Genomic DNA, 20044 nt, shown 5'->3' with positions numbered 1-20044 from the left:
TACGCTAAGAGAAAGGATTTAAAAATGAACAGGCAAACAAATATATAATATGATGTCAATTGCATGATGTTTATAGATGTAACATACATAAATGTACACACATTTGTTGATTTGTGTTCTTTTATTATTTTTATGTACTTCGCTCTGTTATTACATTGGAATTCTTTTCCATGTTAGAGAATTTCACACATGCATATAGTGTGTTTTACTCAATCCCAAAGAGAGCTTGAAATGTTGTAAGAGCCAGAGGGTGCGGCCATCGGCAGCAGAGCAGCATTCGCCGAGTTTGACTCACAGTGGCTGTGGCTGTGAGATGGAGATTGCTGCAAGATCACACCAGACAATCTCTCAACATTGAAGGCTCATGAAGACCCACCTCTAGCTGAGGAGCCATTGTTCCCCAATGGACCATCAGTTTTCTTCAAGGATGTGTTCCCAGCGATGTGCTGACATACATGGTTCTACAACCATGTCTATGCAGGCAACACTTAGTACACTGATTGGCTTTTAAAACAAAACATGTGAAGTGAGAGAGAAATGTGGTGGGGAGTTAAAGGAGAAATTGTTTAAAGTTTTAAGTACATGACTGAAGCTCAAATATTTGACACACATCATCTTAGCCTGCTTATCTTGATGAGATGGGATATATGCGTACGTCCATGGTACAGTGACCACACACATAGTGCTGAACATCTGTTTACCTTAACAATAGCCCCTGTGTCCGATAAATGGACATGATGACGTAAACAGAACACTAAGTCCATCTGCCAATTCCATTTTAAGTTGTATGTTACCATACTTGCTATAGGTATTCACAAAACAAATTTTAATTTTTAATTATTGAAATTCTCTATTTCTTAGGGAACATTTCTCCATATCTTCCACTCCTGGCTAGATCTACAATTCTAGAAGCTTCACCAGAAAAATCCCACAATTTGAGATGCTCATATAGGATGATTTACTCAGCATTTGTTCTTCATTGATAACGTTCACTTAGAAGCACATCTATGGCCCGTCTGTTTTGTCCTAAAACAAGAGCTTTGCTCCATTAAACACAATTCTGTAAAAGAAAATGCCATGCTTTATTTATTTGGTCATATAAATATGGTTGATGGGCATTTCTCAAGAAAGCTCCCGTAAGTAACTACTATGTGTGCTGCAAAGCTATTCCAAGCTACCACCAGTGTTTACGGAGATGAACTACACCTAATAGAATGACATTATATAAAACAGAACATAAACATGTGTTGGTAGTTACGTAGAAAAGTTGGAAGTCATGTACTGATTGAGGGAAACACATGAATTCAGTCACTGTGACAACCTGGATGGAAGGTTTTGTCCCTCATAATTATAGAAACAGACTACCATGTGATCGAACAATATTACAACAGAACGCTTATGAAAACAATTGGAATCAAAATCTTGTGACAGCATATGCCTTCCTGTGTTCATTGAACTATTATGCGTAATAGCTGAAATACATGGTTTCCTTCATGTAGATTTGAGGTTTTGATCTTTTAGTTCTCTCCCCAAAACTTCGGGGTTCTGTTTTGTTTGGTTTTGGTTTTTTGCAAGGTATTTTCCTGGACACCGAGTCTTTTCATTTTCACTAGATTGATGATAAACCAGACGAGGATATTTCAAGAAAACAAGCAATTCCTATCTATTTTGATTTCTTTTTAAAATATTTTATTAATTTATTCATATTACATCTCAACTGTTAGCCCATCCCTTGTATCCTCCCATTACTCCCTCCCTCATGTTCTCCCTTTACTCCCTTCCCCTATGTCTGTGATTGAGGGGGGCCTCCTCCCCCTGTATATGTTCATGGGGTACTATTTTTATTTCTACATTTTTTAATGATAGAATTTAAACTCAGGTCTTCTTAGATGCTCCTACTGAGATACACCTCAGTAAACTTAACTTACTCGAAGTAGAGATAATTCATGCAATAATGTGTGACAGATAGTGAAGTTCCCAGAAACTCCAAGGGTTTTAACTACCACTATTGCTAAAATTTCAATGAGCCTAAGGAACCCCTATAGTGAGGGAATAAAAGTAGAGCATGGCTTTGGAACATAGCACCTGCTAAGCAGGAGGTAAATACCAGATCCAGCTAACTCAGAGAGACAGAGGAGTTGAGTACAACACAGGGAAGCACATGGCAGTTTTGCCATGTTCCTCCTACACTTCAGTCTTTCTAGAATCCAACTACAGAATTCCCTGGTACAAGATGAGAGAAAGATGCCCTTTCAATGGGCAGGCACCTGATTTATAAAACAGTGTAGGCAAACAACCAGATATTAATCTAAGGGGAAAAGACACAGTGACATTTAAACACTGTATTTGTTAATATATGATACACACTTACCTCTTAAAGAAAAAAAAATCGAGCAGCCTGCTATTCCAGACACTATGAAAGTGGCTGGTTGACATTAAAGAGAATAAAAATTAACAAATCATGATGAGAGTGATGAGTGATCATAAAGAGAGACGTCACTGTGCTTTTCTACCAGATGGCTGAATCTGCTCCTTGTCACAGTGTTAACACTTATCCATGCTGCTATATGACTAGGTCATTGTTCCCCAGCCACAGGATCCTGCTTTGAACGCTTGCTTGCAAACTGGTATTACTATGGAAGAGCAGGTAAACATTTTCTTTTTATTTTTTTTAATTAATTAATTTATTTTTCACTTTATATCCTGGCCATAGCTCCTTCCCTTCACATCTCCCAGTCCCCCTTCTCCTTCTCCTATCCCTCCTTTCCTATTCCTCAGAAAAGGGGAAACTCCCTCCCACCAATCCCAGCACATCAAATTGCACCTGAGGACTGAGTTTATCCTCTTCCCCTATGGCCTGGAAAGGCAGTCCCATTAGGGGGATTGATCAAAAAGCAGTCAACGGAGTCCATGTCAGAGAAAGCCACCACTCCCCTTACTAGTGGAACCACATGAAGACTGAGATGCCCACTGGATGCATCTTGCTTATCTTGATTTGTAATAAGTAGAATCTGGAAACAACCTAGATGTCTGTGCCTCAACCAAAGAACGAATGAAGAAACTGTGGTACATTTACACAATGGAATACTACTCAGCTATTGACAACAAGGAAATCATGGAATTTGCAGGCAAATGGATGGAACTAGAAGTGATCATGCTGAGTTACATAACCCAGATCCAGAAAGACATACGTAGTATCTACTAACTTATAAGGGGATTTTAGCCATACAGTGCAGAATACTACAATGTACAGCCCCAAATAAGACAAACAACAAGGAATACCCAAGGGAGGATGTTTAAATATCACTCAGAGGGGGAAATAAAATGGACTGAAATAGTGGTTGAAGAGAGAGAGCAGAAGATAGGAACAGAGAGAAATAAGGACCCGAGGAGAGCTAGGTCAGGAGGACAGTAGGATTGCACAGAAAAAATAAACTGTAGCTGGGGAATCTCTGTGACAGGCTGGACACCAAAGTCAGAATGAGCCTCTGGGAGGATATGAGGGTGACTCTAGTTAGGACTCCTAGTTGTAGGGTCATAGTGACTGAAGAGGACATCCTCTAACTAGACAAGACTCCTAGTAGAGGGAGAAGAACAGAGACCCTCTCACGAAAACTTCAATCCAAAACTTACTTCTCTACAAGACATGCAGGGGGGGGGAGTGGAACAGATAGAATGGATGGAGCAGAGTTAGAGAGAATGTACAAACAACCCCTGCCTGGCTCAACACAAGACCCACACCATGGAAGACAGCCAACCCGGGTAGAACGATTCTGTGACTGTAGGTTTGCCTTTGAGATTTATACCAGATGCTGTCCCCTTCTACTTCTTGTCTGTCATGACAAGACAGGTCAATAGGCCCCTGATACGCGCTCCCATGATGCTGTGTATATCTGTAGAACCAAAGAAGAAAGCAGGCTGGGATGGACCGAGGGTTCCAGCTCCACAAAGCCAAATATGTGCTTCCTTGCTCAGGTTGTTCTGTCCTGTCTTTTGGTTACTGAGATACAAATATGACAGCTACTATTCTCTTGGCCTCCTTCCCTCTGGGGAAATTATGACCCCCATCTGTAGTTGCAGTCGAAATAAATAGAAGGAAAGAGTGAGAAAAACGTCAAAGGCACATTTGTATGAAGATAGATGAGACATAATAAACTAGGAATTTAAAGCAACATGATTATGCCTGACACTCCTTGAAAATAAATGGCAGAACTGATGCCTCTATAACCTCAGTGGTTCTCAAAGACCAGCCTAATACCACTCTCAGGAGGAATCTATGAAATTTTAGATGTTATTCTCAGAGGGAGACTCAAAGGAAAAATAAAGTTGTACCTAAATATAAAAATTTAGAGGGTTTTTTCTCACTGCAAGTAATAAACTCCTTGCAAGGTCTTTGAGAAAATTATTGTCAACAAAGTGTTGCTGGGGTCTGAGTGCTTAAAGATGGAGAATTCAAGAAAATGATCACAAAACAGTCCTAGAAGTGATGGACCAGCTGAAAATAATAAGATTTGATAAATTTTATATATTCAGTGATGTAGAACATACAGTAAGAACTTCACAATAAATTAGTAGTTAATATGACAATATAGAGCAATTTTGGCTTCTTATGATAAAATATGATAATTTACATATTTGTATATTATTAATAGATATCTTATCCTTTATGTTAGTACCAAGTGCTTCCAAATCTATTTCAGAATGTGCTATAACAGAGTGAAATGGTACAGGTTCAGTGTGATGTAGGTGGCTTAACTAATGCACAATCACCAGAGAAACTGACTTAAGTGACTGTTAAAACTAGAGAACTGGTTCAGATAACTCTGATGAGAGCTGGGATGTTCAGGGTTGTACAGGGATCTTGTGATTTGATCAAGAATGGCCTCCTAAGAGAGTGGAACTGCTTGAGGAGTTTAGAAGGATTAGGAGGTGTGGCCTTGTTGGACAAAGTGTGAAGAAGTGTGTCACTGGGGGTGGGCTTTGAGGTTTCAAAAACCCAAATCTAGGTTCTCTCTTCTCTGTGTGTGTGTGTGTCTTTTTCTGTGTCTCTGTGTCTGTGTCTATGTCTGTGTCTGTGTCTGTGTCTGTGTCTCTGTCTCTCTCTGTCTCTCTTTCTCTCTCTCTTTCTCTGTCTCTCTGTCTCTGTCTGTGCCTGACTCTCACTAGGACATTAACACATTTACAGAGAGACTTTCTTGGTGTCCTGTCAATAAAAGAAACTCGCATTCTCATCCATTTATTTGTTTACTGAATAACCAGAAAATGTAACAACCATCTTCCAGAGGGTGAGAATTCTCAAATGCTCAGCATAGTCAGATTACATGAAGGTGGTTTTTAAACAATTTGTCATTGTTTTATCTAGTATGCTTACCTAAACTCCATGATATGAAAGAATGGATCTATAATTTATATCAATGGTTATCTTTTATGTTAAATATACAATAAGTAAATACATGTTTAAACAATACAAGAAGAAAGAATATATTCAGTATCTGTAATAGATAGCTTACAAAAGTTTCCTGTCACCCAAAAGAATCAGCATTGGCTACTTATGGCTGGATACTTTCTATGAGAAAAGAAAGGAGATGCAAGCTAGTGACTGTAAATCGTATAAATAGAATACGAACATCACAGACTTCAAAGAAATGTAATTGTTGGCAAAGAAAAGTGCTGCAACAAAACTAAGACCCATGAATGCTTACAGTCATCCATAAAGATTAAAAGCTCAACAGGACATGCATACACAACATAAGCATTATTGCACATAAACATCACGTGCTGATGGGACGATTGATCTAGCATTGCCAATGATTGTTCTGATGGTCAAAATTTCACAGACAAGGAAGTAAGTTCCCTATTAACAATTTCCTGCTGGTCAGTTCCAAATGTTACCACAAAGTTCCTTTTGGGGGAAAGTAATCAATAACTTTTGACATTATAGGTTTCCCAGGCACAGAAGGACAAACACCATTTGATTTCACTTCTGTGGAATACCCCTAACAGTTGAACCCACAGAAGCAGAAATTAAAGTACAAGATTCAGGAGCTGGATGAGACAAAATTAAAATGTAGTTTTTCAATAGGTATCAAGTGTTTGACAAAATAAATATGTTTTAGAGATTTATCATACCATACACTGCCCGTGGTCAAAAATAAGAGACTATACATTTAATATTTGAAGGAAAAGATATGTTGTTAAGCATTCTTTGTAAATTTTGTTATTAATTATTGTTATTATCTGTCCATTATTTAGGGAACCTAACTCTATTAGTCGCTCCTTTCTCAAGCTTGTCATAGACTAAGTGCTGTGCCTTCAGTTTCTTCACCAGTGTGTGAAGTAGTCCATGCTAATTGATGGAAGTCTGCCCACTTATCTCAAAGATCTCAAGGCAAGGAGGTGTTGGGTAGATTCTTCACCATCCTTGTTAGTGGTAATAGTAATGGGCATTTGAAAATATCCTACCTTAATATTTAATTTTAAACATTAAATGGGTGCAGATATTTGTATATCAATTTTATTTTAGTGAATCTGCTTATACAAAACAAAATGATTGTTTCTCAGAACAAGGTGAAGAGAAAAATAAGTTTCTGGGCCTTGAAGCCAGCCCTAACATCTCCTGCTTAGTGCTTTTTCTCATTATGCTTCCTGTTGCCAGAATCTTGGCCCTGTATTATCAGATGCTTCCCACCACCCAGGCATCCTTAGGATATGCTCCCCTGCATCATCAGAGGCTTCCCACCACTCAGGCATCCTTAGAATGTGCTCCCCTGCATCATCAGAAGCTTCCCACCACCCAAACATCCTTAGGATATACTCCCCTGCCACCCAGGCATCCTTAGGATGTGCTCTCCTGCATCATCAGAGGCTTCCCACCATTCAGGCATCCTTAGAATATGCTCCCCTGCATCATCAGAGGCTTCCCACCACTCAGGCATCCTTAGAATATGCTCCCCTGCATCATCAGAGGCTTCCCACCACTCAGGCATCCTTAGGATGTGCTCTCCTGCATCATCAGAGGCTTTCCACCACCCAAGCATCCTTAGGATGTGCTCCCCTGCATCGTCAGAGCCTTCTCACTACCCAGGCATTGTTAGGATATGCTTTCAGAGCTTGCTGGTTCCTCTTACTTAAGGTTCTTTTTTCAAAATATAACATTGTGTATCCATTGGATTTTAGAGATGTAATTTCTTTAAAAAGCACTGACATTTCTTCTCAAATCAGCATCTCCTTCGTGTATCCTCAGTTCCATGAATGGGGCTAGTGATTAAGAGTCTTGCTGTAGAAACTGTCCCTTCCTCATGTACTGTTTCTTCTAGCACTCACATCAGAGCTACAGTCCCTAACAGACTTATTTTCTCACACAACTCTTCTTGAATATTTTTATTTATTGCCTCCTTATTTTCTGAACTGAATATAAACTAACTTGGGAACTTTTATGTAACTAGATGTTTCTTTGCTTGTTTTTTCTATGGCTTCTGTACAACAAAATCAGGGAAAAACTCCTAAATTGTAAATTATATTGCACATGTCCCTCTCCAAAATAATTTTTCATAAAATTTAGAAAAACATTAAGAATCTGTCCAGCATCATTCACAACTATGTGTAACTTCATTTTGCTTTCATGTGCAGCTTGATTTATACTCTGTTTACATAACCACCATGCTATTACTTTGGCTTCTTTTAAAGGTAATCTTCATACAATATATTATTTCCCCCCCCACAGGTCCTTCCAGATCCTCCCCACCACACTTAGCACATAGCTTTACATGTGCTAAACAACAAAACAAAACCCCACCAGAAAAGTAAAGAAAAAGAAACACATAATAAAAAGAAGAAAGAAACCCAGTAATAAAAAAAATCAAATGAAAAGAGAAAATATACAGTGCATTTTGTGTTGTCCAACTACTTCTGGGTATTGGGCCTGCCCTGAAATGTGGTTAATACACCCAGTTTATAGATCATGTGAAGAAACTGACTTCCTCTTTCCCAAGAGGTGCCAACTGCAAGTCACTTCTTAGCTAACGGTAGAACTTTGTGTTCACTTCCCTTTCCTAGCGTTAAGGTGTTTGTTGAGTTTGAACAGTCTCTATGAGTTCACATGTTCGTCAGTCTTGTTGTATCTGAAAGACGATGCTTCCTTGAGACATTCACCATCTATGGCTCTCACAAAACCTCCTCTTCCTCTTCCATGTAGATTCCCGAGCTTTGAGGGGAGGGCTTCGATGAAGATGCCCAGTCTAAGAATGAGTGCCCCAAAGTCTCTCATTCTCTATCTAATTGTAGGTGTCTGTGTTAATTATTATCCACTGCAAAAGGAAGTGTGGACCATGTTCTGCTTTGCGAGTAGAGCAGTATGTCATGGAAAGTTTTTCATTTCGTTGTTGTGTGTTGCTTCAGCACAATAGTCACAAAAGATATTACCTTTTCTCAATTTACCTGGGACTTAACTTCTTCTGATTCCAATGTTAGGACCCTGTTTTTCTGTCTACTACATCTTCAAATTTGAGAGTCTGATCCTTTTGTTTTTATCATTGATAATTCATTAGATAGACCTACTAATGTACCAGGTAGTCTTCAAACAATACCATGATGAGTTAGCATTTAGCATTCATTGTATATGTCTGCTGTCCTTTCAATGAAGAAAGGAAAGAAAACCACACATCTTTTTCATACTTTCTTTCTAAGTGTGGCCTTGAGATAGCTGAAAAAGGATGGATGATTGTGGTTTCTGGATGAGCTCTATCTTCCTGCTGGAAATGAGTTAGAGAAAATGTGGACAAAAAAAAAGGTACCTAGAAATAAGTGAGCAAGAAGGGATTTTGTCCATGGAAATATGTGCCTTGTTCTTGCCTACTCCTATACTGCTTATGTGGTGGGAAAGATATATATCTACATTTAGCTACACATTTTACTCTATATCCACATGTAATATAATATATAGAAGCATAAATCATCATACATATACAGAGTCAGGATAGTTATGCATACATATACACACATATAAACATATGGATAAACATTTTAACAGATAAGCAGGTATAGATAATATTCATATATTTATATTTCTTTATGGTTAAATATATTTTATTATCAAAGTTTCTGGTACCGTTATCTTTTTTTGTTTCCCATTCTTAGTAAAACACACCCAAACCCCTTAATTCATTTCGATGTTTCTTTATTCACTAAAAATAAAAAAATGCATTGTTTTCATGCATGTATATATGCTCATATTCACACATTGTAATCTCCTCATCTTCTACACACTAACCTCCCTATAGTCCCTTCCTTCATGAACTTATACCACCTTCTACACACACACACACACACACACACACACACATGCACACACACACAGACGCACATGCCACGCATGCACACATGTGTGTGCACACACACACATGCTCATACACATGCACACATGCGTGTGCACACACACACACATGCTCACACACATGTACACATGCACACACACACAATGCGCACATCTTATGTTCTACATATGAGCTGAGAGGACAAAGTCTTTCATTTCTTGCCTTTCCATGTCTGGCTTATGTTACTATAAAATGCCCAGATTTAGTGACTTTTCTAGAAAGCTTTATTTTTCATTCACAATGTAGCATTCTTCATAGTTTCTTATCTCCTTTTCCTTTCTTTATAGTTTGTAGCTATTCGTTTATTTGCTTGTTAAATATGTGGCTCCACAAGACCTGCTTTATGACAGAAGAATCAAGAAACTATTTGCCTTATTGGTCACAAGAAATACCACTTTCAGTTTAGCCTTTAGTTCATAGTAGACTTTAAATACATATGAGCAGATAGATTTGAATGGACTGGTGAATAAAAATAGAAAAATAAATTGAGAAAATCTTTTAAATTATTCTTTTAAGAGATTTCTTTTCTCTAAAATCTCAGGAATAACCACAGTAGGATTTAATTACTATAAAATTTATTTTAATTACAATAAAATGGATTGGGCTGGCAATAGCTACATTTAGGCTTTGGAAATACCCCCCAATGGTTCCACAATGCAGCCAAATTGAGAATGACTACCATAAAGGTTTCCTAAAAAAAAAAAAAAAAAAAAAAAAAAAAAAAATTAAACCATCTGTCAAAGCTGATTGGGCATTTCTATTGAGGCATTCTGAGATTTAAGATGGCAGTCATCTACCAGATATTTGTACTAGCTTACTGACAAAATTAATAGGAAACAGAATTTCAGAGAAAAAAGTTTGTCAGCAGTGAAATAATGTTACAGCCCTGAGCTCACTCTATAGACAGCAAAGCCAGGTAGAAACAAGTGAAGCCTGAGTAAAAGTATCCGAGGGAATACAAGGGGATGCACCATTCACAGCTTAACATGGTCTTGAACCAGATACTTGAGAAGAAGATATGGTCAGTGCGCCTGCTCTGGTCATGCCAACAACCATCACCACATGTAGACACATATCAGTAACTACCGTGAAACTCCTTTGCAAACTTGTGGACAATTGAATTACCTCAAGCTTGGTAATCAAACAGCACACATAGAGACAGGACACATTTGGGTCTATTTTGTACCTTCTTATTGAACCTCTGGGGATGTTGAGCCATAGTAACTGCTTCTTTCCTGGTCCATTTTGGATTTTCTTGTACTTTCTCAGTCAAAGGATGCCAGTATGTGTCTGCTGTTGAACTAGTCCCTGGACACACTAATCTACTCAAAGGTATGGCCACATACTTATAACTGAAGGAAGTCTGTCCTAAGTGACCTACAGCTACTTTTTAACAATTTATAATTGGAAACCAAAAAGTAGCTTCAATATGTATTCTACAAAATTCTTGATAATAGACATCCAAAATGTTTTTACTTTCCTTTGGGCTACATAATAAAAATAGCTGAAATGGCATCTCTATTTTTTCACTTGGTGAGAATTATCTCTTTATTGCCAGGTAGCATAGACTTACCTGTTATAATTACAGATATCAGCAAATATCTTCCTTCTTATGTACATAATAGACCCTCTGAAGAGTGGTCAATTGAAGGTAAACTCTAGCTTTCATTTTTAAACTGATTATACACATAAAAGAATCATGAAAAATATTTTCCTGTTAGCTCATAGACCTGCTGATATTTTATGATTTTACAATTATTGATAATAAGCAGTATTTATGTACTTATATCAGCAAACACAGTTTAACATGTTTTTCAGCCATTTCATTATTATTATTATTATTATTATTATTATTATTATTATTAATTTGGTTTTTAAGAGACAGGGTTTCTCTTTTTTAGCTCTGGCTGTCCTGTAACTCACTTTGTAGACCATGCTGTAATCAAAGCCACAGAGATCTGCTTGTCTCTGTGTCCTCAGTGCTGGGATTAAAGGTGTGTACCACCACCACATGACTTCTTAGTGATTTTATACAAATATAATAAATAATCATTTCTTATTTATTTTCTTCTGAAATGTAATACTTTCTTAGATAAAATGAAAAATTAAACAACTAAAAAGATCTTAAAAACTCGTAAGTGGGTATAAATAAATCCTACCTTTGATGGCCAGTATAGCTATTAAAAAAATCAGGTGTAATTGGTAGTTCAAATTAAATTTTGTTACTAAGGAAATAATTGTACCATCTTTATAGTAACAAATTATGGTCTGACCATAGGCACTTGCATCCTTGTGTGTGTGTGTGTGTGTGTGTGTGTGTGTGTGTGTCTATAGTAGATATTTAACAAATTACTACATCAGTGTTATGTTCAGGATCTTACTATTTCCAAGTGTCAGCTACTTGGTACCCAGCATTTAATGTCACTAGGAAGTGATGTAATCTCTGTTATGTGGGCTTTTAGAAGGAAACTGAGACACTAGGGTGTGCCTTTTAGGGAACATTAAGATTCTGGTCTCTCCTTTCTACCTTTCCTTGAAAGTCTGACTTAGTCTACCACATTCTCTGGGTGTACCAGTGCCCTACCACAAGCCAAAAAGTGACTTTGATGACAGACTATGGACTAAAATCTATGAAATTGTGAGTCATAGTACATATTTCCTATTAAAGACTTGATTGTCTTAGCTATTATAGTGATTAAAAGCTTATATAATCAATGAAAGCACTTCTGACAGTTAAATTGTCAGCAAAACATGGATATTCTTAGTATGATTTAGAACACTTCAAATAAGAATTTATTGTTTAAGCATTTATAATTCCACACCATATTTATATATAGTAATGCTACAATTACATATAATTATTTTAAATTAAATTAATATATGATCTACAATATTAAAATACAATTACAGCATAATTAGATTCAGGAATGAATATATAGGGAATTAAAATTTATTGGGTTAACATCTTTATTTCATGAAAAACAATGCATAATACATGGGCCTTTGAATTCTAACAGTGTATTAAGTTCTATAATAACCGTCATGAAATTTTAGATTAGAATGTATGAACGCAGTTTGTGAGAATGCCTTTTTCTTCAGCAAAATACACTGTTAAGGCTTTTTTTTTTCTGTTAAGGTTTTCAATAAAGATATTTTCAACAATCAATTGTGAAAAGGGATAACAGCATTGTGTCTCCACAAAAATGCAAAACACAGAGAGAAAAATGTAATCATGGGTCATGTCTGTGCCTACATAAGGTCTTATCAAAGTAAGTTCAAGCATTTGCCATGTCAAGTGTGAGGTTTAGAAGCTGAGGAAATCCATTGCTACCAAGATTACACTCGACATGTTCTCATCAAGCAACAAATACAAGATGATGATAATACAGCTTTGGAAAATGCTTCTGGGGCTGGGGGATGTTTCAGAGGGTCATGTTCCTGATGTTCAGATCCAGAGAATTCAATACATTTGGCCTTCAAGGCTACCTGTACACACACACACACACACACACACACACACACACACACACACACACACACACACACACACACACTTAGAGAATGCTGAACATTTTTGAGATATTTCTTGGCCATATTTCCTTCTTTTAAGAATTCCTTATTCAAGTCCCAAGTCTGTTTTATGTATGAGTCATTTGCTTTGATTGACTCTTTGACTTTTGAGTTCTCTGTATAGTCTGGCTATTAAACCTCTGCCAGATGTATAGGTGGCAAAGATTCTTTCCTATTCTGTGGGCTTCCTCTTCATGAAGATTATTATTTTCTTAGCCGTGCAGAAGCTTTTATAGTTTCATGAAGACATACTTGTCAATTGTTGGCCTTATTTCTTGGGTAAATGAAGTCCTATTCAAGAAGTTCTTTCATACCCATATATTATGTAGGGAACTGCCTAACACATTCTTCTAGAAGTTTCAGTGTTTTAGGTTTCAGGTCATCCATTTATGCACTCTTTTTGTGGCAATATACCTTCACCTTAATTTTGAATTTCATTATATTATTTCATTCTAAATACATATGTCCAAACTTTCAAAAAAGCAACTAAAATCCAATTTTGAAAAGATAAAGAGAAAATAAGGCACTCACGTGTAAAGTACAGTTATGATTCAACCTTACCTTTTGGTAAGCCTTTCAGTTTAAATGCCGAGCCAACTAATTATGTATTTTTTGAAAGAAATTCCTGTGACCTTATATGAAACATTTCTAGGTTTCAATATGTGAGGCCTTTCCAAAGGTTCACACCCATCTATGGATCTAATTAGCCCTCATGAGTCATTGAGAATGATAAATCTTTTTCAGGATTCAAAGCTAAAGTTGGAGACTTAATTTCAAATGATAGCTAAACCCTTTCTACTATAACTTTGGTTTTCAACACAAAATGAAACACTTGAGGATTTGTAGGCAAATTATCATGTTAAATGACAGGCACCTGTCAATATTTTAAAAATTTCCACTACAAGTTATTGAGATTACAAGAGCTAGCTCTAGATTTTCTTTTCATATAGTATGAAAAGAACAAAATTTGAAGGAAGATAAATAATGGAGAGACACCAGTGTCAGTTTCTTTTATGCACAACAATGTTGTGTATTTTATATATAATAGTATGTGTTTTAATGTATACATATAAAAATTGCTTTTAAAAACCTGTGTCTGCTTGTAGCATGGAATAAAATCTATTTGTGCCTTTATGAAGATAAGAATCCTGTACCTACCAACATCCAGTCTTTACCGCAGAGCATCACTAGTACAGCCATGTGTTCTTGTAATTTCATAAAAAGTATTCATTGAAACACACACATATATTATATTTTATTTGTTTAAGTGAGTTATAATATGACCAGACACGCTGTCTTCTATATATTAAGTCTGAGGATTTATTTGTGGTAGAGGAACTTTGTCATCAACTTAAATGCTCATCAGTAACAATTTCTGTAGAGGCAATAATTAGATAACACTTAACACATATTAGTTCCCAATATAGTCACATTGAACATTATTTATTGCAGTGTCTTTTTATTGCTACTTTTTTTTGATAATGTACTTATAAAAGTGAACCTAACTAAAACACATTCTGAAATTTTGGTCCTAGGAAGACTCGGGTGACAAGAGTAATTTTAGAAGACTCTCAGATGCTTTGGGTTGATGGTAGCTCTTTACACATGACTTGGGAAATCTCAACTTACTTATTTGTTATTGTTAGATGCTGATTCCTTTTTGGAAATACAATGGAATCAGCAATATATATTTCTTTTTAACCTGGGCATTCTACCAGTGATTTACATATTACACCTCACATGCTTTAATATTCATGACATGGGACTGAACACATGTCATTACCAATCATCCTGTGTGTGAATTAAAGGAGCCAGGTTGAACACCCAGGAGAGGCAAACCTGGCAGGTAGATTTCTTTTCTTTTTTTCTTTTTTTTTTTTTTTTTTTCACTTTAAAAAAAAAATAATTTATTCTTGTTACATCTCAATGGTTATCCCATCCCTTGTATCCTCCCACTTTTCCCTCCCTCCCATTTTCCCCTTGTTTCCCTCCCCTATGACTGTTCCTGAGGGGTATTTCCTCCCCCTGTATATGATCATAGGGTATCAAGTCTCTTCTTGGTAACCTGCTATCCTTCCTCTGAGTCCCTACTTTGGGCTCTACAGATTTCCAGCACTAGGGGGCAGTAGGGCGGTGCTAATGTGTGCCTTCTGTGCTCCTGATCTACTGCACAGAATGGAACTATTCAGGGGAAGAGATTATATCTGCAGAGAGAAAGGGGAATTTTCATACTAATTCTGCTTTAATAACGCTCTCCATATGATCTGGTTCTGAACACTTCAATAAAATGCCCAACAAAGTAGGGATAATCTCAATTACCGAATATTTTGGAATCCTGGAGTTTTATTAATTAAAGTAATATATTACTTGATGTGAACCAAAGAAAGAAGGGATTCTATTTGGTGGTTGACCAATACTTCAAACATTGTGTGTGTGTTTATTCTCAAGAAATCATATTTTATAAGTTTTAGAGTTATACCTTTTTTATACTATTTTGGAAAGACAAAACTGTTGCAGTAGAGAAATGAGCTGGTTTTGGGGTCTAAGTAGAAGGAAGAGGCCTAACCACCACAGAATCCCCTCAAAACTCAGACTGAGAAGGTTATCATATAGCTAGAGTTTATTGGACTGTGTCCCAGAAATACAAATTTCACTATAGACATGCTAGAAATTGATACATGCATATTGCATATTGCCTAGTCATTTAAAATGCTTAATGAGTTACTGCTATTTGATCACTGAAAAATTTACCTATAACTATATCTCAGTTGTAGTGTAACTGCTAAGTGAATAAAAACTAAAAAGTTCACAGGTATGTAGCTCTTAGAATCCACAATATACAAGGATAACACACACACACACACACACACACACACACAATTAGAAAATAAAATAAGTCTTTTGAGAATATTATTACTTTAACACTGAAAGTGAACACACACAATTTACAATACTATTTACTGTATAGTCACTGTATTGAGTGCTGTTTTGAAACATTGCTATGAAATTACTGAAAATTTTGATAACTGAATTATAGTTTTTTGGAAGCACATTCTGTCACAGTAATTAAACAGAGACTTAGTTGAATAAGCTTGTAGCCTTGGTCACACATGTCACTGAAAATATACTCCACCAAAATGACACTAAAAATATGTGAGAGTGTAATGACTGAGGACAGAAACTCTTTCTGAGTATTTTCCAATTTATGAAGTACACAGGTATGTTAAATTAATCTGTAGAGAGAAAATATAAGGAAGAATCATACGAAAATATTTTCAGTCATCTAAATATTATCTGCATAAGAAAATACCATTAAAGTAAAGCATTTAGATAAAAAATAATAATTCAGGAAAACTGTCTCTGGAATTTTAATGTTTTAAATAAATATATGAATTAAATAATAAAGAATAAAAAGCTTTGAAAATAGACAAATGACAAATTAGAAGACTAACGTGGAAACCATTCAACAGAACATGAATATATTAATAGAAAAAGCATAAGGGCATTTAAGTAACTTGTAAACTAGGTAGAGAAATTATGAAATATGTTCCAAAGTTAAGATTCAGACTCGCATGCTATGTGTGTCCTCAGCATGGTTCCTGTCAACTCCATCTGCCTTGTCTCCTGGGCAGTCTTGCTTTCTTTCCCTTGCTTGAAATTCTCACCATCTGGGAAAGGCTGAGTACCTTTGTCTCCATCTGAGAAAGACCGTTCTGTATGAGAAGCGGATTCAATGAGGATCAAGAAACACACCTGGGCACGTTTAGCACGAATAGCTAGGCCAACGGCCTCAAGTTGCCTAAGGACTGAGAAACTCCCATTCTTGGATACCTGACAGCAGATCCTCAACAGCTCTTACCTAAATTACTGTGTCATCAAGTCAAATATTTATTTACACAAGTGTCTTTTGTGTATCCTAGGATAAAATAAGTATCAATAAGTATGTTCCTCTTGCCTTAACCACAACTAAACTCAGTCACAATAAACCCATTTTCCATTTAAACAATTATATTAATGATCTTTTATAAAGGGATTCTAACATTTAAGATTAGTTTTTCTATCTCAAAATCCCATGAGATCCTATGAAATCAGTGGCAGCAAAGTAATCAGATCTGTACTAAGCCTGTCAACCTTTCAGTTGGAAATTGCATTGATTATTTTATAGGAATAAAAAAAATAGCCAAAAGGAATTATCTTGGAATAAATTTATTGAATATGAGACGCCAATAAGCTCAGTGTCTGTTTATATATAACCTGCCAGATAGCAATAGCCTGTTATGTTGGTCTGATTTATTTTGATGCTAATTAATACTTACACCTGGGAAGGGCAAATGAGATAGGCATGTCTAAAATTCCCAGGCTTGGGGAGACAGAAAAAGAGAATCTTGGGAAGAAGAGAGACTGGAGGATAAGAGAGGAGAAGGTTGTGCCATCATGGGTTAGGTGGAGGAGAAGCACATGGCTGGCATGGATGGAGGATTTGGCCCAGATGAAGAACATTAGCAAGTATATGGGATAATGGGTGGGAGGTAGCTTGATAGAAATTATCAGAAGCAGATGGCATGGGATTGGGGCAGGTATGGGATACCGGCTATAGGACGTAGTTTAAAGGATTAATATCTGCCCTGCCCCAGGTTAATGAAGGCTCTTTTAAAATATAACAGGTGTCTGTGCCTTGATTGAAAACGCTAGTGGGTTAGAAAATACTTCCATAATAGTAAGCATAGGCCTGATAATAAATATTATTAGGCCATACTGGTAAAATAATAACAAGCAGTGCTTTATGTGGGGCAATTATTAGGCCCTACTGTTAAATTAACAACAACACTGCTAGGAAAGAATAATTTCACTACATCAAATAGAAGTATTATTTTGTACATTATGGACTTATCATAACTTGCACAACAATCAGAAGATTTATTAAGATATGTGGTGATTTAAGTGCTGTGTAAGCAAAAATTTTAATGTCTATATATTCTTTAGTTAGCAATACCTTAGAATGTAGAAGGACAAAATTGATTCCCACACATGTTTCTTTGATTCTACAAAAAAAAAAAAAAATCACATTAGTACACACACACACACACACACACACACACACAGACACACACACACACACACACGACTAAATATTTAAAAGTTTTAAAACATCTTAAAATGTCTATAATTAAAGGCAAATACTCTGAAACTGGGCATAATGGCACACACCTTTAAACAGCACTCCAGGAGGCAGAGGCAGGCAAATCTCTGTGAGTTTGAGGCCAGCCTGGTCTACAAAGCAAGTCCAAGACAGCAAAGGCTACACAAAGAAACCATCTTGACCGCCCTCCCAAATGTAAATTTTCTGTAAGACAACACACTTTTACTTTTCTTCAAAAATTTTTAACTTACCTGTTTGTTTTCTTTCTTTTTTTTTCTTCCCTCCCATTTCCCCTTATTCCCCTCCCCTATGACTGTTCCTGTGGGGGATTTCCTCCCCCGCATATGCTCATAAGGTATCAAGTCTCTTCTTGGCAATCTGCTATCCTTCCTCTGAGTGTCACCAGGTCTCCCCCTCCAGGGGACATGGTCTAATATGAGGCACCAGAGTACGTGAGAAAGTCATATCTCACTCTCCACTCAACTGTGGAGACTGTTCTGTCCATTGGCTAGATCTGGGTAGGGGTTTAAAGTTTACCGCCTGTATTGTCCTTGGCTGGTGTCTTAGTTTGAGCGGGACCCCTGGGCCCAAATCTACATACAGAAAAAATGGAATGGAGTTGGGTAAATATGGAAGTGGGGAAGATCTGGGAGGAGACGGAAAAGGGAAACCATGGTTAGAATATATTGTATGAGAAAAACACTATTTTCATGTAAAACAAGAAAAAGGATAATTAGACCAAATTTTTAGAAATTATATAATATTGCTTCATAATAGAAGACTAAAAGGTTGAGAGCTAGATATGTTTTGTACTTTTCTGCATACTTCACCTAAACATAAGTAAAGCTCCACAAAGTCAAAATCCTTATGACTTAAATTATATCCACACACAGAATTCAAAGAAAAAAGACAGCATTCAGAATGTCTGTACATAGTACATTCATAAGAGCCTACCTTAGCACATTTAATTAAAGAGTTTGTATAATACATAAAAAATTAGCATCACAGGGTATTTTCTTCTTGTTAATTCCACTCCTGGTTTTTTTCCTAGATTTTACCATCTAATGTCACTGAACACAGTGAACAATCTCTATCTAATTTATAATGAGACAGCACTTGCAGTGAGAGCTCGGCAAATCTTTAAACAAACAAAGGAATGGAGACCATAACATCAAGTAACCAACAATTTTCTTAACCTAACATTTCTATAGGTAGCACATATTAGAATCAAAACCATCTAATTAAATCTCAGCTAAAATGAATATTGTAATGTAGCATAATATTTGCTTATACACATGAAAGTTAAAGTGGCACCTATTTCAGGTGATAGAAATGTTAATTAGCTTGATTGTATGCACTGATCACTTCCAAAGCATATACATGCCAAAGCACAAAACTGGATACTCTAAATATATTCACTTTTTGTCAATTGTATCTTTAGTTTAAAAATCTAAATAAAATATGCACAAGCAGAATGAAGCACTTTAAGCCAAATTTCCAATTACTAGGTTTTACTTGTGTAAGTTTCTTTAATACTGGATAATTATAGCATCATCACACTGAAGTAGCCAAACCTACTTGTCATCTATACAGAGCCACAAAAAAGGAGAAAAGTAATATTCCATTAATTCTCATTAAGGCATCTTAGCTGATGAGTAACATAACAAATAATTTTTATATAGTTACTATAGTTTTGTTTATTTGGCTGGGGTATGAGCATGCCAAGATGCACTTGTCAAAGTCAAAGGACCGCTTACAAGACTTTGTTCGTTCCTTCCACTCTGTCTGAGTGGTCTGAGATTGATCTCAGGTCACATGGCACAGAGGCCAGCACCTTAACATGCTGAGTGTATTGATGGCCCAGAGAGAAATCTTTATTAAAAGATACCTTTCAGACAACTGGATCAGTAAAACCAGTCATTCAAATCACTGAACCACGGCAATAAAGGTAAAGGTATGTATG

This window comes from Acomys russatus, chromosome 9, assembly GCF_903995435.1.
Source record: "Acomys russatus chromosome 9, mAcoRus1.1, whole genome shotgun sequence".
NCBI lineage: Eukaryota > Metazoa > Chordata > Mammalia > Rodentia > Muridae > Acomys > Acomys russatus.
Note: the sequence above shows the minus strand (reverse complement) of the source record.